At 36.7% G+C, this 21,449-nt stretch overlaps 1 protein-coding gene and 1 long non-coding RNA gene across 6 annotated transcripts in view; one reads left to right on the top strand and one right to left on the bottom strand.

The window, feature by feature from the left end:
* robo3 (roundabout, axon guidance receptor, homolog 3 (Drosophila)) overlaps positions 1 to 21,449 on the top strand; it is a 494,668-nt gene that overhangs the window by 328,915 nt on the left and 144,304 nt on the right.
* Positions 6,524 to 9,937, bottom strand: LOC141376414 (uncharacterized). Its single transcript, XR_015501307.1, has 2 exons — positions 6,736 to 9,937; positions 6,524 to 6,663 (listed from the first exon to the last, which is right to left on the bottom strand). It is a non-coding gene; the product is annotated as an uncharacterized LOC141376414 (long non-coding RNA).

The following is a 21,449-nucleotide window of genomic DNA, read 5'->3' as shown; positions in this document are numbered from 1 at the left end:
TGTATATATATACATACAGTTGAAGTCAGAATTATTGGCCCCTCTTTTTAATTTTTTTTCCTTTTTTAAATATTTCCTAAATGACTTATTTTTTATTTCAGCTGGAATAAAAGCAGCTTTAATTTTTTTTTAACCCAGTTTAAGCCCCTTTAAGCAATTTTTTTGATAGAATACAGAACAAACCATCGTTATACAATAACTTGCCTAATTACCCTAACCTGTCTTAACCTAATTAACCTAGTTAAGCATTTAAATGTCCCTTTAAGCTGTATAGAAGTGTCTTGAAAAATATCTAGTCAAATATTATGTACTGTCATCTGTAGAATGTTAGAATATGTACTGTATGCTGTTTAATTTAAAATAAACATAGATTTACACTCAATGACGAATATTATTTTTACCCATATTTTGATATTTGTTTTCATAAATATAACTTCATAGAAAATGTACCATTTTATGTCATTTTTAAAGTCTATATAAACAAATCCATAGTAGTTAGGTATGCAAATATTACAGTAAAATGTTTTGGAGTTGTGTAAATGAACAATTTTTACTTTAGTTTTACATTTCTGAGCTTGAAATCTGAGAAAATCTAACCTGTGAATGGATGTGTGTGTTAGGTAATACATCTTAAAGTTTAATTGCATGCTCTTCAGTCCAAAAAACGTTTGCTTTGCATTTGCTATACGCCTGTCACTTTAAATAAACAGTACTGAAATAATATTACTTTGCAAGCATGTTATAATGAGTTGAGTATGTGTGGGTGTAAGCTCATTTGAGTAATTATGTACAACTGAAGCCATTCTATTTCTGATGCCCTTCTATATTAACATGAGCATATGCATAATTCTAATTGAACTTTACACTGTTTTTGTGCATCAATATTGCAAACACAAAAAAAATTGCAATTTTTATAATATAAAGCATTACTCCATTGACCTCATACTGAAAGATCTATTAACAGGATATCTTCCCAGATTGTTTACATTCCTACCCATCATCCCCTGTGCTTCAACCGTAAGCCTTTACAACACATTTAGTTTGACGATAAGGCGCAGGCTCTAAGGGTTCAGCTGGTGATGAGAGCCTTGACAAAATGTGTCCCCAAAGACGAACCGGACAGCTGTAAGATATGCACACCCTGTCAGCAGTGTTTTATCCCTGCTGGGCTCTGGTTGCTGAGCAGCTTTCTGAGTTTTTTTTATTGTTTCATTTTTATGTTCGCCTTTGCGCTTTCTTTGAACTTTGAACCCTGAAATGTGAGGTACACCTGTTTCCACTGAGACCGAAAACAGGTGTGGACCAATCAGATGCAGAGTAGGCTATTTAAAAACAAAAGCTTTTATAACTTACGAAAAGATTTTGTACATTTCCCAAATAAACTTTCAGGCTCTAAGGTTGATGATATTCTAGGAGTCTGTCCATGCCAAAGGGAATTGTTCTCAGAGCTGCGCTGTAAAAAATAATATATATTCGTTATTGAAGAGTTTGCATATTTTATAAAGCACAGGTGTTGTTGGTTTATTCACAGTTATGATTACATTGTAGAATCTTGATCTTTGCTCTTTCGACTGTTGAAAAGTCAACTCTGCAGTCTAAAGGCTGGTTTATACTTCTGCATTGAGTGATCGGCATAACCCACGGTGCATGCCTTGCGCGTAGTCATGCATTTATACTTCTGCATGCTGTTTGTGTTGCTCTGCAATAACACTTCCAAAACACAAGGTGGCAGTAGGTTTTTTATGTTCCTCTGGGTCAAGTTTTGGCCTTAGTGGACAAGTAGCTAAAACTTTAATCATGAGGTAAACACAAAACAAATATTTCTATGTGGAGCTCTTCCACGGGACTTCACACTCGTAAACACCCGCTCCATTGCCCTCACTCGTCACAGCTATCAAGCTGACCAATCACAGAGCATGCGCTATGCGTCGATGCATCGTGTAGTTAAATTTTTTAGGAGATTTGCATCAGCATCGGTGTCAGCATCGGTGTCATCTACAGCGAGGGCTAACTCACAAAGGCTGCAGCGGACCATACTCGAGCGGTTGATGAAAAAGTATAAATCAGCCTTAACAAAGTGACTTTTATTGACATTTATTAGTAGTTTGAAACAATATATTGTATGCAAAAATGGATCTATATAGAAATGAATCTGTATAGATAAAAAGTGATGCATAAAAAGTAGCTAATTACCTGTTGTTTTTACCCTAATTTACAAGAACAATCCACACAATATATCTCTTCTAAACTTTCAGTTGTCAGAATAGAGGTCAAGGGTCCCACAATACAATTTGAAAAGTAAAATTGAACAAAAGCAATGAAACTCGAAAAAAAATTTCTGCCTATCAATATTTCTCAGTTTTCAATTGTCAATATATTTATAAAGTTACTTTAATACTTCTTCTATTACTTGCTCTTGTTTTATCTTGTACTTCTTTTTTATTATTGCATATTTGCTTTCTCTTTGAATCTAAATGTATCTTTAAATCATTAATACATAATAAAAAAGACTTGTTTTAAGCCATACTGTATGTTAAAAGAACAAAAAATGACGAGAATGTATTTATAGTTATTTTAATACTTCTATTACTTTATCTTGTTTTTTCTTGTACTACTTTTTCTTATTGCATATTTGCTTTCTCTTTCAATCTAAATGTATCTTTAAATCATAAATAAATAATAAAAAAATACTTGTTTTGATCCATACTATGTATGTTAAAAGAACCAATTTTTTTAATTACTTTATTACTTTTTCTATTATTTGTCTTGTTTTATCTTGTAATACATTTTTCTTATTGTATATTTACTTTCTCCTTTAATCTAAATGCATCTTTAAATAATAAATAAATAATTAAAAAGACTTGTTTTGAGCCATACTGTATGTTAAAAAAACAAAAAAATTAGCAGAATATATTTATATAGCTATTTTAATATTTTTTATTACTTTATCTTGTTTTATCTTGTACTACATTTTTCTTATTGTATATTTACTTTCTCTTTCAATCTCAGTTTATCTTTAAAAAAATAAATAATAAAAAAGACTTGTTTTGAGCCATACTGTATGATTAAATATCAAAAAATGACCAAAATGTATTTATATACCTATTTTAATATTTTTTCTATTACTTTGTCTTGTTTTATCTTGTACTACTTTTTCTTATTGTATATTTGCTTTCTCTTTCAATCTAAATGTATCCTTAAATCACAAATAAATAATATTGCGACCCATATGTTAAAAGAACCAATAATGTGAAACTAATATGACAGTAACACTAAAAAATAGCAACCAAATTACATTTGTTTTCTTTCATAGCCCCCCGTGAAATGAAACGTTTGTTCCTCTTTGTATCATTACGCCAACATTGCGCTTTGGTGCAAGCGTAAGACATGCCTTAAACTTGTTATAACTCCCAGAGGGAGGGTTACGGGCTGTGCCTGTGTCTGAAACAGAGGTTTAGAGGCGGCCTATGTGTTCGGCCATTACCATATATTTCTGAGTAAGAATGGCAGAGAGCTCTGGGTTGGACCTGAGGCCCAATCTGCTGTGTTTAGCACATCTGACTCCCTGTCGGTGATAGGCATGGGCTATTGTCTCCTGAACAACAGCAGCCTTGAAGTTGGCCTCTGGCGGCCCAAGGGACGGTCCCAGCCACTCTCTCCCAGGCCCGGGACGCTCCCCAAGGCATCACACATTCTCGGCAGGGCCCGATGTTCCATAAATAAGAGAGACATCTTTGCTGCACACACACACACACACTGAGATGGTGCAGGCTGTTGAGGTGCTGTAAATCAAGAGAAAGCTGTGTGTGTGTGTGTGTGTGTGTGTGTGTGTGTGTGTGTGTGTGTGTGTGTGTGTGTGTGTGTGTGTGTGTGTGTGCGTGTGTTTGTGTGTGTTTGTGTGTGTGTGTGTGTGTGTGTGTGTGTGTGTGTGTGTGTGTGTGTGTGTGTGTGTGTTGTGTGTGTGTGTCTAGGTGACATTATGACTGGAACAGGCCACCTCTGATGGCACTATTAGGAGAAAGTGTGGTGTACAATGACACAAGAGGACAAAAGAGAGAGAAGGTGACACTGAAAGGGAAAACTGTAGGTGAAGTTGATTCAAAACATAATTCTTAAGGGAAAATCAACTTGAATTATTTGAATTTATTTATTTATTTATTTGTTTGTTTGGCTCATGGAGATCATGTTTATTTTAGAAGCACAGTACATTGTAGGTTTATGACATCAAACGGTTGCACTCACTGTGCTCCTGGCACTACCTGTTGCTATTTTTACATGATTTGGAAAATAAAATACTTTTTTTAAAAATTCAGTAGTGGTTTTTAGTTAAAGTAAAAGTTACACTGTAAACATTTTTAATACGTTACACAATATTTAACTGTAATGTGAATGTGTTTCACTGTAGTATCATTATGCACAATGTTAATGCCTTTAAAGTTGCATTGGGAAAATTACTGTTTATTTTACAGTAAAGTAATACAATACTTTAAAATCATAAAGACACATCTGTCAACCCTCCCATTTTTAAGGGGATTCTGCCGTATTTTATCAATCTATCCCGCTATCAAGTATTTTATCTAAGTATTTTCCTGTATTTCTCCCATATTTTTATTCTTTCTATGAAAAGAAAACATAGCATCAAACAGCCAATCTCAAATGTGATATAATTGCAAGAGCTGCTGCAGAGAATTATGCTTTCACTTTGTTTTGGTTTGAAAGCACGTTGAAATTAGTATTAAAACGCCACATTCACTTCCTTTCCATTAAAGCTATGCCTCGACCATCACCCTCTCTATATCTTTGAATCAATCAATCTATGTTCCGTATGTATCGTAGCGATAAAGACAGATCAACTTCTGTACACGCGATTTGAAGAGGAGCGAAAGTTTAAAAAAACAAAAACAAATAGATTTAATAGGTAAACATGTTTGTCATGGTGTGTTTTATTTTAAACACAAATAATTTAGTCTTAAATGAGCATAAACAGTTGCAAAAGTAATAAAATGCTTTCGTTATAGATCTGGACCTTTGTTATCAAGCAAAACTTTATCAAAATGAGAGATTCTTTACTAAATAACTATAGTATCTTTAATCAATTTTTAAATACGGAGAAAAAAAATGAATGAGGTTTTAATTTCTCACATAATTAATTAATGAACTAATTACTGTATAGGCCATTGATTCTAATAAGATAATTTTTATTTTATTTTCAATTAAAGCGTATCCCATATTTTTACATCCCAATGTTGACAGCAATGTATATAGAGCAAGATAAATGTAAATGTACGTTCTTGTTTTTATTGATTTACAGTACGTTACTGGTGACCGCTTACACTAAGTTACTGTAGATTCTACAGGACATTGATAACAGTGTATGCTCACAGTTCCTAGCGTATTTTATGGTCTTCAAGACATTCTGTGTGGTTTCATAATGTTTTTATTATTACTGTATAGTGATTTACAGTAAGTTACTGTTGAACCACTGCCCCTAAGTTACTGTAGATTCTACAGGACATTGTTAACAGTGTATGCTCAGAGTAGTTTCCTAGCATATTTTATGGTCTCCAAGGCATTCTGTGTGGTTTCATAATGTTATTATTATGCAGCTGCTTAGGTATTCTGGGTGTTTTTTGGCACGTTACCACAAGGTTGCCATGGAGGTTTTTCTTTTAGAAAATGAACAGCACACCTCTTCTTAACAACCTGCATCATTTGCATTTTCCTTCTGGAACAGTAACAGACTTTTTTTCATCTGGAACTTTGCTCTGTACATGAGAAACTGCTTCTTTCTCTTTTCTTTTTAGATTTATTTGCAGATGGTGTGTCATAATCATACCTTGTGTTTGTGGTGGTTCCATCTGGTTTTAACATGAGTTTTCAGAGATCAGATCACAAGTGATCAGCTAAGACATGTTACCATTTCCACTTTGCTCTAACATGCTGTGTAAGAATAATGATTTCATCAAGCACCTTTCCTCTTATTCAATTGTGTCATATTGCTTGGGAGCAAGCAGGAAAGCTAGCAAATGAAAATCATATGGATGTTGATTACTAAGATCAACAAAATTGTATTCATATTTGCAAGACAATATGTTACCAATGTTCAAAAAATGTATCTAGATCTGGCGGCACGATGGCTCAGTATCACAGTAAGAATGTCACTGGTTCGAGTCCCGGCTAGCTAGAAGCATTCTGTGTGGCGTATGCATGTTCACCCTGTGTTTGAGTGGGTTTTAAGTGCTTCGGATTTACCCACAGTCCAAAGACATGAGCTTTAAGTGAATTGAATGAACCGTAAGTGGATTAAATAAACTAAATTGAGCGTAGTGTATGAGTGCATGTGTAGATGAGAGTGGGTGTTTCCCAGTACTAGGCTGCGGCCGGAAGGGCATCTGCTGTGTAAAACATATGCCGGAAAAATTGCCTATTCTGCTGTGGTGACCTCTGATAAATAAGCCGAAAGAAAATTAAATGAATGTATCTAGATCTTTCCTTGTTTTCTAAGTTTTTATAGTCAAATCAGTTGTTCACCACTGTATTTTATGAGCGTTTTGTAAAAAGATGGAGAACATTTTACATCAACATTTGTATGTAAAAGTTATCTGTTTTGAAATATATAAAGAAATATCGGTTATCGTTACCAGACAAAATTACAAATTGGTTCTGAAATGTGACGGAACGCTGACAATGGAAGTGCAGATCCAAATGCAGGTTTATTCAAGAGAGTTGTAATACAGACAATGGTCAGAGCAGGAGCAAATAGGTACAGGGAATTCCAGAGCGTAGTGATAAACAAGCGGATGGTCAAAAGGGAGGCAGCCGACAGAAATAAACAATAAAACAAAGCAAGGGTCTAACACGGCAAAACAAGGCAAGGGAAACACGTCATAATGTCACAGATAACAAGACTCAGCCAAGATGTGTGTGTGTGTGTGATGTATTTAAAGTCCATGTAATCAGTTGATGAGCAGCTCCCAGACGTGTGTGTGTGTGTAATCAACAGAATCCGAAACAGGTGCGTGTAAGCAGTGCATGACTGGATATGTAGTCCATAATGTGGCGTATTTCTAGTTCTCCAGCGAACTGTGTGTTTACTAGCGATCTGCAAGGATAAATCGCTGGTGACTGTGACAGGTACATTCTCACATGTCCTGATTTTGCAGGGTTTAATGCATTCCGTTGTCAAAAAGAGTTGATCTTACAGGAAAATTGTTTAACCAATCAGATGTGCATGCAAGCTATGGATTTGATCAAAATTTGTTTTTGTGCAAAATGTTTATAATCTGTTTAGGCTTTTTTTTAAACACGTTTTATAATGATCAGATCAAATGTTTGCCAATAGCAGAAGAATACTAGGCCTATAGTGAATGTCTAACACAATCTCACGGCAATTCGTAACTTTTTGATTTAGTGGCTAATTCGTATGAATTCGTACGATCTAATTCTTACAATTTAGTACGACTTGCTTATCCACCAATGACGGTTGGGTTTAGGGGTGGGGTTAGGTGCCACGCCTCCTTTTTAAAATCGTACAATTTCGTATGACTGAACTCGTACGAATTCGTACGAATTAGCCACTAAACTGGCAAAACGTAAAATACTTAAGTTTTCTCGTGAGATCAGGCTGGAATTTCTGAATGCACAAAACAAACATTTGCAATACGAAAGCAAGATAATCCAATGCATTTTCATTTCATTTCAAAACTTCTGAAAGTAATCATAAGTTCGAATCATTTTAATCCACATGTGTTTTTAGTGTCATCCATTTGTAATTGGTTTGACAAAAACACATCTTAATACTAGCTGTAAACAGGACCTCCTTTTCCGCTCTTGAACAGGAGGAAACCGAATTCTTCACATGGGAGGAAATGTGTATTGGGACAATAGGAATCCTGCTAGGGGTTATACTCATCAGAATCTCTCTGCACAGTGGACCATGAGTGTTTGTCTCTCTCAGTGGGATGGGGCTGCTCTCCATGCGCTGATGCTTTTTACATAAAGCGTGATCAGCGGTACACAACATGTGGGCCTAATGGTGAAAGCTGGCGCAGGCTTAATTGGCACAACTGTGGCACACAGTCCCTCTGTGCTTCTGTCAGTGCTCACCAAGCTCTCGTTGCTTATATTTACATCTCTCGCTTGCATTCTTCATCCTGGCTCCATTTACTTGTCTCTCATTCGCTGCCTTGCATTCCTCCTTTCTCTTTTCCCACTAGTGTTTATCCATTATGTCAGAGTAGGTTTATTCTTTTGGTCCCGGGTTGGTGCGGTGATGTTCTAAGTCCCCCTGGCCAATCTCTCCATGTTGTAAACAGGCTTTAGGAATGTTCCAGTCCTGGATTACTGTCTGCCCACCCTGCCTTCATCTTGCGTTTTACCCCTGAGCAGTTTCGGTCCAGCACGGACAACCTGAGAGAGCTAAGAGATAAAACAGTAGTGTCACTCTTATACCAACCAGAGCGTTCTGGCTCTGACACACCACTGGACCAGATCACTGCAGGAATGCTGGAAGAGTCAAACGAAGACCGTTGCCTTATATGTGCAAGTTGTAGACACTATTTTGTTGTTTAAATACATGCAGGGTTTCTGTTTGTTAAGGGATTAGTTCACCCAAAACATGAAAATCTGATATTAATTACACACCCTCATGTTAATCTAGTCTCCTGAGACATTTGTTCATCATCAGAACCCAAAGTAAAATGTTTTAGATGAAATACAGCTCTCTCAACCTTTATCGACAGTAATGGTCATGGCATGCTCAAAAAGAAATCAAAAATATTGTTAAAACATTTAATGTGACTTTAGTCGTTCAGGGATAATCATATGGATGCTCCAAGAATATTTTTGTGTTAACAAAAAACTGCAAATATGACTTTGTTCTTCTGTATCTTGAGCGTGAGGTCAGGATGCGCATTTACCATCAACATTTTTATCCTTCATATGTGTCTTATGAGAACAGAGCAAAATTTTGCTTGTCTATATGTTTGTATCTGTTGTATTTGCTGCCCATTTTGCCCAGGACTCCCTGGAAGAAGAGATCTTCCCAGCAGACACACAACATTATAAGACATTAATATTAGGTTAGATTTAGGTTGCCAGCATCTTAGGACAATGTTATTTTGATGTTCAATAATGACATGAAATGATGTTGATATTTGGTTGATTTTAGGTTGTGTTGGAAAATGACCAAATTCCAACGTCAAACCAGCATCTTAAACCAATGTCCTATTGATATCAATTTCTGACATTTTATTGTCAGATATGGCAACCAAAATCCAACGTCAAGCCAACATCCTAAACCAATGTCATATTGACGTCAAATACTGATATTTATTCCTCAGGTATGGCAACCAAAATCCAACGTCTGATAGACGTCATATTGGTGACATCCACACAACGTCAAGCTGAAGCATAATTAGATGTTGATACTTTGTTGTTTTTAGGTTGCATTAGAAAGTCACCAAAATGCAATGTCTGTCCGACGCTGGACAGTGATGTCAACCTGGCATTGAGTTCTGATGTCCACCTTATATTCATTTCCAATCAAAATGCTATGTTGGGGTACAACGTCAATCTGATGTCACGTTGACGTCCTGTGCATGCTGGGTTGTGTCTCAATGTGAAGTTTCACAAACTAATTTCGAGAGGAGCACGTGATATGATTGATCATAGCTGGTCTCCCATCCGTAATCATTGGCAAACCAATTGGATTATTCCAAACTTACTATATATAGCCCATCTTTACTCCCTTAATTTGTTTTGAAGAAACCCCCCATCCACCCCATATTCCCCTTTCCCCCTTTCCAGAGGGAGCTCTCGAGAACTACCTGATGTCTTATCCCTTAAAGGGTACATAGTTTACCCCTTTTTATGATTTAATATTACTATTAAGGTTCTTCTGGAGTGTGCCAGTTTAGGTTCAGTTCAACACACAGTTCAGATGTTTTTATTATAATGTGTTAAAAAGTGTCATGTTGGGGGTGTTTACACAGTTTACTGTTTATGGGCATGTTGCTTCACAGTTTCGGCATCCTGCCCAACGTAACAAGGGGGCGGAGCCAAGAGCTCCCACGCTCTGTGTTTGCAACAGACAGGCTGACAGACAGAGAAGCTAAGCTAAGCTAAGCTAGGATGAGCATTCAGCAGTACGACTCAGACACAGACCAAGCAGAGAAAACAAAATCATTTGTGTCTTTGTATAGTCTCAGTGTACAAGTGCCGAGCGAAGCTCTACCGCGTGCACCCCGACAGAAACCCACACCCAGAACTTCGAAATGCACTGCGCCGCGCCACGCAAAAGGTAATAATTCTGCATTACAGCGATAATGTGGAGAATATTGATCTTGTGTTGAGCCCAATGAGCCTTTAATCAAAAAATAGAGCAAGGGTGTTCCTGTAGCGATATCGCTTTGACTCACACGCTGAAAATGGCGGACGTGCAACAAGAAACTGAGGATATGATCGTGACGCGAGGCTGTCAATCAATATTGGTGGGCGGGGGACCGCTCTTCTACGTAAAGTTGCGGTTGGTCTGAAAACCGCTCCAATTGGTCCACCGTTTTTTAATGTTTTTTTATGGTTTTTTAAGTTGTTAAATTGAAAATAAAAAAAGGAGTGCGTGTGTTTATATCACCCCAATATGACGGTCTATACACTAAACTTACTCACATGTCTGTCCAAACAGCTTGAAAAGTAGATTTTTCACCATAGGTGCCCTTTAAATGCTCAAATGGGCTCAATTATCTCAGAGTTCAGGGTTCTCTCCTACGACTGCATGCCAAACCTGCTAACATTTTCAAGCAATATCTAAGTGCAAACTCTTGAATAGACTGTACTGGTAATATAAAGGATAAATAATTAAATATTACAATTTTGTATTTTTTCTTATGACAAAACATTAGTAAACAATCACCCTAATGACTTGACAAGGAAGAAAAAACATTTGCGAACAAAGTTGTATTACAGCTTTTGAGTGCACAAACATACTCTTAAAGCTTTATGTCATTACAGTTGAACCACTGAAGTGTCTTACTTCCTGTCAAATTATGAAATTAAATACGTTTGTAAAGCCTGTTTGCGCAGAAAGGATTACGTCATTGGCGTGTTCACAGACGTGGTTCAGACAGAGCACTCTCAAAACCTGTCACTGGGACAGTATCTTTTCTAAAGGTACGCTTTGGTATCTTAAATTACTCTTTTATACACCTTTAGGGTACACTTTTGTATTTTTAAGTTATTAAAAAAAGTACCCAATTGTACTTTCTGGTATTAATTTTTACCTTTAAAATACAAATGTAGGCCTTTTAAGTACAAAAAGGTACCACTCTAGAGACCTTTGTACCTTTATTTCTGAGCGTGTACTGTAGTGATGTTCTGTAGTGTGTAGTGCATTCAGGAGGTGTGGCTTTGGGTGGCGATTTGCAGGTTGGCTTTCATTGCTATCAGGCTAATGTTAGCATTTTCCAAGGTCTACTATTGCACCTGTTAACTTTTAATTTACTTTAAAAAATACACCTTTAAAAAATAATTGCACGTAACCTTGAATCTCATTGACATTTAATCAGAATCAGCATGTCATTGAATATGAATTTCCATCTTCAGATCAGCTACTAATCCCCACCTGCACAAGTGCAATAAGCTGCATGTTGATAACATTGATTTTCTCACTGTCTCTCCGTCACCTCCCACACCGAAACCGAGAGCAGGAGCCACGTTGTGTTTCACTAATTTGCATTTTAGTCAATATGCAATGCAGTCCAATGAATTACCCTCTGCATATTTAAATTCGTTTCTGTAGCCAGTCTATGATGGAGACGCTCAGTGCCATTTATCTGGTGCAAGCAGCGTAGAATTGCTGCATATAAACATGTATATTAAGAGTCCACTTAAACACACGCATGTAGGCAGCTCATTTCCTTTCAGTGTGTCACACAAAGAAGGCCAAGAGAAAGAGGAATGGCCACTCTGATGAGGTAGCTACAGTAGTAGTCAAACCAGAGCTGGCTAAAGCCAAAGAGTGTGTGTCAGAGCATATTTCCCCACTGCTGCTGGCCGTTGAGGACCATAATTGCTGTCACCTCCCTCCTAGATCCTGCTTCAGACTGTGGGAATTGGAAGAGTCATTTCATCTCCAGGGAAACCAAATGATAGGAGCTCCAATTTTCCAGCACAAGTTGAAGGGAAAAGGAGGAAGCGGAACATATCATTAACGCGCTGCTAGAACAGCTCTAGACTAAATAACTAGCAAACCAGCAAAGGTCTTCCTCAGATGTTATGAAGTAGTTATTAGCAGTAACTAGGTGCACCTATGATTGATGACTTTTATCCTTTTATTGTTTGACTGAAATCCAGTATCATTTGAAATCAATGACTTTGGTTGATGAAGAAATAAGTTTAAAACCCATCAGCAAGCAATACAGACATTTCTGTTGTGCAAATATATGTACTTTTTGTAAGCTTCTTTGCAATTTGTACGTTAAAATATGGTCACCTTTAACATTGATTTGGGAATGTTCTCACCCTGAATATACAGTTGTATCTAACAAAGGCTCATTCTAAAATTGTAGCCCTATATACATTTCTGGAGAACCCAAATTATGTAGCCAGAAGTACGTATGACTGCATTTTGTCTTTAGGACGAGCATAACACACTTACCAGCTGACCACTTGCCTCCATATGGACTGCTTTCCCGCTGTTAACAGTTTGTCCGGTAGCTCGCCATGTACGTCGGTGAACTTGAGACATGGAGAGAAGTTGACCACGACATTAGAGTTTAAGTCTGGCGAAGAACGGTTTTAGAAAGCGGGTGAGACAAAAACAAACTACAAAAAATAAACAAGTGAATAACGGTAAGAATGTGTGGAATGCAGTGGGTTAGGTGGAGGGGTGTCGCAGACAAAGGATGAAAGTGAAGAGCGGGTTGTTTTTGCAGATGAAAGTGAAGAGGGTTGGGAAGTTGCGGAAGAAAGTGAAAGTAAACATCAGACGGGCGGTTGAGGAGGGGAATCAATAAAATGAGGTGCCGGATCAGATTTCAGAGGTGCTGGAATCGGATCCGACGTGTTCCATTGTAAATTAAGCCCTGGGTTTAGGGAAGGAGGAGGGTGGGTCAGACGATCGGTCTGTCAGTCAGTCATTCAGTTAGTCAGTCAATCAGCTGTAGAATTACACGAGAACAGCAAGTGTGAATTGCATTCGCAAGAGAAATATGAGATCTGAAAAAGCTTACACAGCTTTTGGTGAATTTACGAAAACAGATCCTGCAAAAAAACGTTTCCCCTTGGACGTATTTGGCGCTCTCCAGAAATGTATATAGAGGTTTGTTTTCAGAATGAGCCTAGGTTGAAAAAATCAATCATTACTTACTCTCCCTCATGTGGTTTTACATCGTTATAAGTTTCTTTCTTCTGTTGAAAATAAAAATGAAAATATTTTAAAAACTGCTTGTTGCTGCACATTAACTTCCCCTTTAGGAGAAACAAATTACTATGGAATTCAATGTGTCCTGGTGACCAGCATTCTTCAAAATATCTTCTTTTGTGTTCAACAGAAGAAAGAGACTCAAATACAGTAGATTTTGAATAAGTGAAAGGTGAGTAAATTATAAACAATAACAGTTCAACAACTGTTAATAAGTACTGTAATGAGTACAAGTAAGATCTTTGGAAATCAAAATATCAGTTATTCAGCATAGAATTTACCACTTGAGCTCTCTTAGGTTAAAGCAAAAATAATTTGCTTGTGAGTTGTGTATTTTTTTCCCAGATGGATATTACAATTCAAAAAGAGGGGTATCTGCCAACATTAATACAGTGCACCAAATGCTGCAAATAATTCCACTGTTTTTTGCTCAAGAAAAAGAAAATCTCCCCAGCAAGAATGTAAAAAATTAATTTTATTTCATGTTATTTTCTATGTCTAATTATTGCTTTACAGCTCGATGACTTGTTTGTATAGTTTGTTGTAAGAAAATTACTCAGAGTACTATAATTTATTGTATGTGCAGAAAGAGATAATATTCATTCCCTCAATTCACCACTAAACAGTGTGATAAATTCTTTATAATAAAAAAATAAGAAAACTGAGAAAACGATCTGGAAGTGCAGGTCTGAGTCACCTGAGCGTGCAGTTGATTCTCCGGGCCTGCAGCTTCAAAATGTTGCAAATTTCTCTTGCAAATGCCATTCTTGCCTGTTCTTTTTTTGTAAATCCAACGGAGGCTGCCGAAGACTCACTGACTGATTGACTGACAAATCGACTAACCCACCCTCCTCCATCACTAAACCCAACCAATAGTATTCTTAAAAGCACAGATTAACTTGCCCACCCACTTTCCTAAACACAAGAGACAACTTTTAAAAAGCAACCCAGAAAAAGAAAAGCTCTCAGATTTTTACCATTTACCATGTTCACCCTGTTATTTACTCGTTTTTTTGTCTTACTCACTTTCTGGAACCGTTCTACAGGAGATTCGATCCTTGTCGTTGTGGTCATCTCCTCTCTGTCTCTCAAGTCCACTGACGTACATGGCAAGCTAACAGTGGGAATGCCGTCCATACGGAAATAAGCGGTTAGCTGGTAAGCACGAAAAAGACAGCGTCATACCATTTTAAAAACTAAATGCATACATACTTCTGGCTACATAATTTGCAATCTCCAGAAACGTATATAGGGCTACGTTTTTAGAATGAGCCAATGTTGTATTTTCTTTCTTTTTTTTTTGTGGGGGTAAACTATAACCTTTTAGGAATGCGTCCTTTCACATATAATATTAAGCTACATAACTTGTTCATTTAATGCATCACTTTGAACACTTATCCAAGTCTAGTACACTGCAAAATAATAGAAAAGAGTCTTGACAAAAAACTCCAACCTGAACTGGTCATGAAATCTGAACACACTTTGAGACCAGATGGAAAAAAAACCCCTCACATTTCCTCAAAGCTCTCCAATTAGCAGCCATCTTTGCAAAGCATGTGTGTGCAAGTCGACCTTACATAGTTCCTGTGCCAAGAGTGAAGGTGGCCATCTCTTCCGTAATTAGCTCTCAAAGCCAGTTGTCTCCTTTAAAAAAAAACAGACCTGCTAACATATAAGGGGTTAATGTCAGACTTCCTCCTGAGTCTGCGGTGCATATGATGCTAACAGAAGGGGCTCGGTCGTCTGATGCACACACCAATTTCAGCCCCTTTCAGGATGGTGGAGGAGAACAGAGGGACCTTCTCGCTTCACAGAGCTACAATTAAGGGGGCCTCAAACAGAGGGGCTCAAAGACAAAGATGCAGAGCGAGCGAGGTAGACTGAAAGAGGCAGAGAGAGAGACTGATAGACGGGCAGACAGAGGTTGTGAAAGTGGAATATTAATACAACAGAGAGCAACAGGAAATTGGGCGTCTAAATGTGCGCCCATGTCCCCCGGGATGATTAGTTGCAGCCAATCTCATACAAAAAAAAGAAGATCAATGAGGAGATATATTGTCATTTTCCAGCGGCACCCTCATAATCAATTAATCTATAATAAGATCGGTGCATCTTAAAGGGCCAGCTCTTCAATAAACAGGTTTTTGTGTGTGTGTGTTATTTTTTGACATGGCATAAATTTCTGCGACTGAATGGTTTAAGTTGGCAAAACAGAGCGGAGTTGATTGCATTTGATTTGATTTTGTGCTCAAGCCACTGTGGTTAATCAAGCAAATTGGTCTCAATCAGGGGGCAGCAAATAAACATGTTCTTGCCAGGTCCTTGCCTTTGCTTTCATTTGGAGCCTTTGTGCTCTTTCTTTCCATTCCATCTGTCTTTTGGCATCTTTTCGTCACGTTCAGAACTGTCATATGCAACAGCGATTTGGGTGTGCGGGGGAGTCGGATCCTTTGGCGTTACATAAGGACTCAGTGTATTGCTTTTCACATTAAATGTCATTTGGTCTCAGCGTTCTGTCAGTCGCCATGGCGATCACGGCGTGATGGCCAGTCGATATCTTGCTATGGGGATTTTTTGGCAGGAGCAGAGGCCGGACACTTTTACAAGGCATGCCTATGTGTGGTTTAGTTCTTTGTGAATGTCTCTAGATATATGTGACGCAGCTTGATTTGGATTCTTTAGTTTAGGATTAAAGTCTGTTTAAAAACAACAATAGCAACAAAAAGATGTCTGTGTTGTTGTTTTTGTAAGATGTATTATGGGTTTATTACCTATTTAAAAAGCACAATCAACGCATTTAAGGAATAATGTTAATTTAAATATGACTAATATGGGTATGAAAATATGGTTATTATATTATATTATATTAATTATATTATATTATATTATATTATATTATATTATATTATATTATATTATATTATATTATATTATATTATATTAATTATATTATATTATATTATATTATATTATATTATATTATATTATATTATATTAATTATATTATATTATATTATATTATATTATATTATATTATATTATATTATATTATATTATATCACATCACATTACATTACATTACATTACATTACATGATATTATTCATTTTCTTTTTTCTTAGTCCCTTTATTAATCAGTGGTCGCCGCAGTGGAATGAACCCCTAACTTATCCAGCCTGTTTTACATTTTTATGCCCTTCAAGCCGCATCCCATCACTGGGAAACACCCATACATTCTCATTCACACTCATACACTATAAACAATTTAGCTTACCCAATTTATACCGCATGTCTTTGGACTTGTGGGGGAAACCAGAGCACCTGGTGGAAACCCACGCAAACGCAGGGAGAACATGCAAACTCCTCACAGAAACACCAACTCACCCAACCAAGGCTCGAACCGGCAACCTTCTTGCTGTGAGGCGACAGCACTACCTACTGCACCACCGCATCGCCTATATTATATTATATTATATTATATTATATTATATTATATTATATTACATTATATTATATTATATTATATTATATTATATTATATTATATTATATTATATTATATTATATTACATTATATTATATTATATTATATTATATTATATTATATCACATCACATCACATTATATTACATTACATTACATTATATTATTTATTTTCTTTTTTCTTAGTCCCTTTATTAATCAGTGGTCGCCGCAGTGGAATGAACCCCTAACTTATCCAGCCTGTTTTACATTTTTATGCCCTTCAAGCCGCATCCCATCACTGAGAAACACCCATACACTCTCATTCACATTTAGCTTACCCAATTTATACCGCATGTCTTTGGACTTGTGGGGGAAACCAGAGCACCTGGTGGAAAGCCACGCAAACGCAGGGAGAACATGCAAACTCCTCACAGAAACACCAACTCACCCAACCAAGGCTCGAACCGGCAACCTTCTTGCTGTGAGGCGACAGCACTACCTACTGCACCACCGCATCGCCATTATTATATTATATTATATTATGCTATTTTATATGTATTATATTATATTATATTATATTATATTATATTATATTATATTATATTATATTATATTATATTATATTATATTATATTATATCTCACTGTGTAGAATTTTCAGAGAAATGAGGATGTACTGCATATTGTAAAACTTATAAAACACACACACACACACACACACACACACACACACACACACACACACACACACACACACACACACACATATATATATATTAAACATTTGCTGTATTTTATTGTCATGAAAACTGTAAGTTGTAGGTTCAATGTCAGTGTTAATAAGTTATTGTTTTTTGTTTTTTTTTACCTCCAAAATCATGTTATTACAATATTCATGATTTGTGGAATCAGGCTTGTGATATTAACAGAATACTTCATCATATTGAAATGTTTCTCAGTAAAAAACTACATTGTAAAAATATCCATTAATTAGCAGTTTTCCAGTGATTCACAGGTGTTTTTAGTTTATTTGCGGTTATGAATTACATGATGGGACCTTGACTTCTGCTCTTTGGATTTTTGATGTTGAAAATTCAACTCTGCTCTTTTTCAAAATGACTGGCTTTGACATGTAATAGTTCGAAACAATATATTGTAAAAGAAATATTTTACAATATTAAGTCTGTAAGAAAACAGAAAAAATAGCAGTAGTTTATTAACAGACATTTGTACCAAACTTTACAACACCAACAAAAGCAATATATCACCTAAAACTATTAAAAATGTTCACAAAGATCTTGTTTTCGTTATTTCTCTCATAAAAAAGTCCCATAATGCAATTCAAAAGCCTAAATAAAGAAAAATAATAAATAAAGAAGGTCGCTAGTTCGAGTCCTGGCTGGGCCAGGTGGCATTTCTGTGTGGCTTTCCTCCGGGTGCTCTGGTTTCCCACACAGTCTAAAGACATGCGCTATATAGGTGAATTGAAGAAACAAAATTGGCCGTGATGAATGTGTGTGTGAATGCAAGAATGAATGGTTGGTTCCCAGTACTGGGTTGCGCTTTAAAAGGCATGCGCTGCATAAAACATATGCTGGAATAGATAAATAAGGGACTAAGCTGAAGGAAAATGAATGACTGAAAGTCAACTTAGCTTAACCTCCCAAACCCTTACCATCCCTTTAACCATTTGAATATGTCACATTGGTGTGCTCATTTGTTGTTTAGGCTGTGCTGAGCTCTAAATTCACAGTGTCAGATGGCTTGGCCCTTGTTCAGTGCGAGTTGTCAGGTGTTCATGGTGCGGCTGATCAGTGTAATAAATCACGTTTCTCTGGCACAGACTCAAGCGGTTGTATGGTGGATGGGCTAATTACTTATAGTGCTATAGCATTTTCACAGCATTTTCTGCTGTCAGTGCTGATCAATCAACTCTGACGGGATGTCTGAGACATCGCCTCCAAGGTGTATTAATTGAGAAAATCTGAAACACCTTTTTTTTTTTTTTTTGGAAAGAGAGAGAGGTTAAGTTCATTTCAATTGATAAACCATCTGGATTTGCTGTACATAATGGTGTCTTTCAATTGGCTGTGTAAATTAGAGAAAGTCTCATATGGAGGGATTGCTTCAGGCACTAATTTTGCTGTCATTTATCTTCTTAAAGGGAGATTATTTAACAAACAGCCTTGTGTTCATCGCGTAAAACTAGTCACAAACATTTTACAGTTCTCAGGCCAATAAAACAGATGTTAAATAACACACTTGCAGAGTGTTTGAGAAAGATCGAGCAACTCATTGTTAGCTTTTATGAATTCAATGGTGATCTGTCATCTGCAGCGATGTTCTCCCGCTTTTGGCGTACTGCCGTGACTGTTGCTTAATGGCATCATTAAGACGTGATGATATGATGTCGCCATAACTCTCGCGCTAATGTGATTATTCAGCTAAATTCACAGAGCGCGCGCTTCTACTGACGCATCCAGCTGATGTTTTATGGTAGTCGGTGCATGCTGCATCAGTCATAAGAGAGATGAAATGTATTTAGGAGCAAACGGAATCATGTTTTATTCAATTACACGCCGAAGCTCAATTAATCAGTTTTTGCAATTAAGTTAAACTTGCTCATGCATCATACATGAGGACAATATCAAGGGTAGTTGTTCCGCTCCCTGTTGTACTCCAGGCGCCGACTGTCCTCCACTGTGAACATAATGAAAGAGAATAGATCACATTAGGAGAATTAAGATAAATACTGCCCGTTACTCGCTTTCAGTCTTGAAATTAACGCGGAATGCAATTTGTTGGTTCATATTTTAACAAATACAGTCTCATTATGATGGAGAAAATGGTGGTGAGGGGGAAAATCGAAATGCGGTGAATACAAAACAGCCCCTCTTTTCCCTGTTTAGTGATTCATTGGTGTTATTTGCCTGGGCCGAATCCTCTGGTATCATCCGCCATCATTACCTGCCGCAGACAGAAGGGTCTTCTGTGTCGTGTCTCATTGTCTGAACCTCATAGCATGCTGATATACCTCTGATATTGCTTTTCACTTCTGATCTAGTCGTTCCCATGAAACAATGGCATTTCTGTGATTGATGATTTGCTTAGAGCCCCGAGTCTTCGGGGGCTGATTGATGCTGCTTTTTCGGAGACAGGGCTGAATTTAAAGGTAATAGGAAAATGAATTGCACAGTTTGTGGGCACCTCGACTTAAGACAGGGTCTTAATTTTACGAATAAGCATTATATATCGAAATATATATCTTTAAACAAAATAGTTTACCCAGAAATAAAATGAAAGTGTATAGGTTGTGAAAGGTTGGCAAATTCCAAAAGTGCACTATAAGTAGGATTATAAACATGATCTATATCCAAGTCAAAATCGATAACACTCTATTTAAATATAAATATTTTTTCAGGATGTCTTTGTTATTATAGCAGAGAGGGAAGAGTTTTGGAGAAAAACTTTTTTGTGTATACCCAGCAGACACAGGATGTCAACATGATGTCAGATAGACGTTGTACCCCAACATCAGGGGGACGTTGCATTTTGTTTGGAAATGAACATTGGGTTGACATCAGAACCCACATCAATCCAATGTCAATGTCCAACATCAGACAGACGTTGCATTTTGTTTGGAAATGAACATTGGGTTGACATCAGAACCCACATCAATCCAATGTCAATGTCCAACATCAGACAGACGTTGCATTTTGGTCACTTTTCAACTTAACCAAAGAGCAAAGTATCAACATTTAATGGTTAGACTTTAATTTAAGGGTTAGATGTTGTATGGATGTTACCATTATGATGTCTATCAGACGTTGGATTTCAGTTGCCATACCTGATGAATAAATGTCAATATTTGATGTCAATATGACATTGGTTTAAGATGTTGGCTCAACGCTGGATTTTAGTTGCTTTTCAGGTTGGTCGTGATTTCTTAAAAAATCTTAGATTTCAAAAACAAAATTTTATGCCTTAAAAAGTCTTAAAATTACTGATATGTTGTGTTGCATCTTATATCATCTTAAACAGATCTATTTTTCCCTCTGTTCAAGTAAAGCTACCAAATCAGGCCAACTTCCATCCAAATACCTACAATCCATCACAATAAAATCAGGGGAAAAAAATAAAACAGTTACACTGTTCCTCATGATAATAACAGAGCAAAATATCTCTTTACATTATCTTCCATTCATACAAAATATATTTATAGAAGTAAGGACGAGTAGAGTTTCCCAGTAATGGGTTGCAGCTGGAAGGGCATCCGCTGCGTAAAACATATACTGGATAAGTTGGCGGTTCATTCCACTGTGGCGGCCCTGATTAATAAAGGGTTTAAGCTAAAAAAGAAAATGAATAAATGAATGAATAAATGAATGAAGAGCAAGTAGACATAATATTTATAAATTGGCATGACACTTAAGGTTTTAACAGAAAAACATTAGGTTGAATAGAAGTTACTCAATTAATTTGGACCAAAAACCAACAAATACATATTTTTATTTATGTAATTGTCTCCACAATAAATATAGTTTTAACAATGTTAAACTTGTCATTT

Source organism: Danio rerio, chromosome 10 (assembly GCF_052040795.2).
Source record: "Danio rerio strain M-AB ecotype USA chromosome 10, GRCz13ab, whole genome shotgun sequence".
Lineage (NCBI taxonomy): Eukaryota > Metazoa > Chordata > Actinopteri > Cypriniformes > Danionidae > Danio > Danio rerio.
This window is presented reverse-complemented; position numbering and strand designations above follow the sequence as displayed.